We start from the raw sequence: 2583 nt of genomic DNA, 5'->3' as shown, positions 1-2583 counted from the left end.
GAGAGAGAGAGAGAGAGAGAGAGAGAGAGAGAAAGAGAGAGAGAGAAACCGACAGACAGACAAACAGACAGGCAGATAGGGAGACAGACAGATATTTAGTAAGCTAGGAGGGATTCAAGACACGTTGAACAGCAGGGGCAAAGAATGACGAGTGACACTTACGCAGCCTACCAGAAAATGTTCCATTTTAAGATATTATGGATCGATGAGCGCCGGACAGCAGAACAAAGCTTAGCACGGACCGGGGCTCCCTCTGACGTATTTAGTTTGATAAAGAGGATGTCTACAGAGGTTTATCCGGCGACGACCCAAATCAAAATAGGAAAAAATAATGTTGGTGAAAAGTTTAGAGACAGCCCGGGGAAGAAAAACACTTCCGCCTTTTCAAAGAAAAAAAGGAAAGAAAAACACCTCGAAAATATTCTTGTTCCCTATTCTACGATCGTATGAATTTTGATTTTTTTCCTCAACAACCTAATACTATTTAAGAGCAGAACCGTGTTTATGTGTGGCCTGTGTGTGTGTGTGTGGGGGGGGGGGGGGGGGGTAGCCTTTCAAACTCCTAAATAATACGAAGCCGAGTATAATCGAACCAGTGCAATCCCAACTGCTGACCATTACGATGCCAGCGACATAAACACGAATCCTTTGCCTTTTGTGAAAACACAAAACTCAAATAGCATAAACTCTCGTTTAATAAACAACTCAAATTTGCACGCGTTGAGAGAAGTCAAAAGGTTTTAAATTCCACACTTGAAAAGATCGCTGAAGTACATCTCCTTTGTCCTCTTCTTTACTTTGAAAGACTCGCGCAGACGTTCTTGCCACCTAAAATATCAGACAGGCTTGGAAATACGTTTGGCCAAAAAAAAAAATCCGTAAACGATCCGTATTATAAAGAAAAAGGAATAGTATAGTCGCAAAATTTTATAGCTAATCGAAAACAAATATCCATAAAAGTAAAAAGTCGCCAAAATAAGTGTCATTCCCGTCTGTAAAGCTCTAAAGTCAAATTCACACAAACTCTCACCTTTCAAACTATCAAAGTATCAAGTCGTCTGAGAAGCATTATTGATCTCTCGCCCCTTGGAGACAGTAGATGCCTCACTCACCCTACGGTAAAGTCTTTTTATCTAATTAAGCCGTAGCTGGCCGTGTCAGGGCGAGTAGCCACTGTCGGAATGGCTCCCAGACCGGACGTCGCTGTGGGCACCCAAAGGAAAAGAATCCTCCCTGAGGACATACTGAAACTTATCGATGCCAGTTTCATCAGAAGGTCGATACTGAAGGTGAATATAAAACGCGAGTATGTCTCAGTATCTTAAACATTATTGTTTGTAGTTCATATTCATGTCCCGTTTTGTTGCTTTTTAAGGCATGGGGGTGTTTCGATTTACCCACAACACGCTGTGCCCCTTTTCGAAGGCGGACGACTTCATTTTCAGACTCTTATAGGCTTTTGGTAGTATTTGAGTGGCATTAGGGCTGCGTTTTCCTATCGAAGACTGAGGTACAAATACCATTTAAAATGACTTCTGTGGCTAAGGTTAGAAATGCAAAGTCGTCTAAAGAATACTCTCATCAGCTATAACAAAGCCGTTTAAAGCCAAAACAAAACATTGAGTCAAAAAAACACACAAAAAACAACACACGTCCCACCAGCTGAACCGTCCATATGACCATGTTGGACGCACAAGTACAAACGACAACTGACCGTGTTTCGAATCCTCCATGTATTATTTTTAATCTTCTGTTACTTGTATGCTAAGTAAGGTCAACTCTTCTACATGGCTGTGAATGCTGGACAATCACTAAAATAATGAAAATAAAGTAAAAGCAACAGAAACGTGGTTTCTTAAGAGACTGCTGAGAATCTTAGAAGGAAAAGAAATCAAATGAGATAGTACTTGATGAAGCGAACTTGGGAAAGGGAAACTCACTGATAAAACTATAGTGAAAAGACAAATTAATGCAATATAGAGACACCTGAATAGACATAAAGGTCTTGAAAATCTAGCTCTCATTGGCAAATTTGAAGGCAAACGAGGCAGGGGTAGGCCCAGAGCTACCTACTTAGAGAACCTAAACAGATGGGTAACGGGGAAAGATCAGAGTATCGTGGTTTTTTTAAGAGTTTAGTTTTAGTAGAGGTTTTACGGCGCTCGCAACTGCATAAAGTCATATGAGCGCCAGAAGATTAGAGGCGTTACAAGAGAGTAACAAACATAGAAAAGAAGAAGAGGAGACAAGGACGATAGATGTTTATAGGAAAGGAGAAGCAAACCATACCAGAACACCCGCCAGCCACCCACTTTTTTAAAAAAAAGAGCATCCGAGCAAAGGAACAAATGGAGAACCGCGATCGCCGATCTCTGCGGCAGATATGGCACCTGATGATGATGATGATGATGATGATGTTGTTTCAGGAGCTTTCAAAGCTCTTCATTGACTTGATTTGGTTCTACGGGAGACGGACACTGGATTCCGAAGTTCTACGTATTTAAAAAGCGTTTAGTATTTCAGTGGGGAGTTAAATCATACCACATCAAACTAAAAAAAAGAAAGTACTTGAAGTGTCCCCCC

The 2583-nt window shown here is 41.1% G+C and overlaps 1 long non-coding RNA gene across 1 annotated transcript in view; it reads right to left on the bottom strand.

The window, feature by feature from the left end:
- LOC106012985 overlaps positions 1 to 2583 on the bottom strand; it is a 106777-nt gene that overhangs the window by 1803 nt on the left and 102391 nt on the right. The window lies entirely within an intron of this gene.

The sequence above is a fragment of the Aplysia californica genome, unplaced genomic scaffold (assembly GCF_000002075.1).
Source record: "Aplysia californica isolate F4 #8 unplaced genomic scaffold, AplCal3.0 scaffold00595, whole genome shotgun sequence".
NCBI lineage: Eukaryota > Metazoa > Mollusca > Gastropoda > Aplysiida > Aplysiidae > Aplysia > Aplysia californica.
Note: the sequence above shows the minus strand (reverse complement) of the source record. Positions and strands in the feature narration are given on the sequence as shown.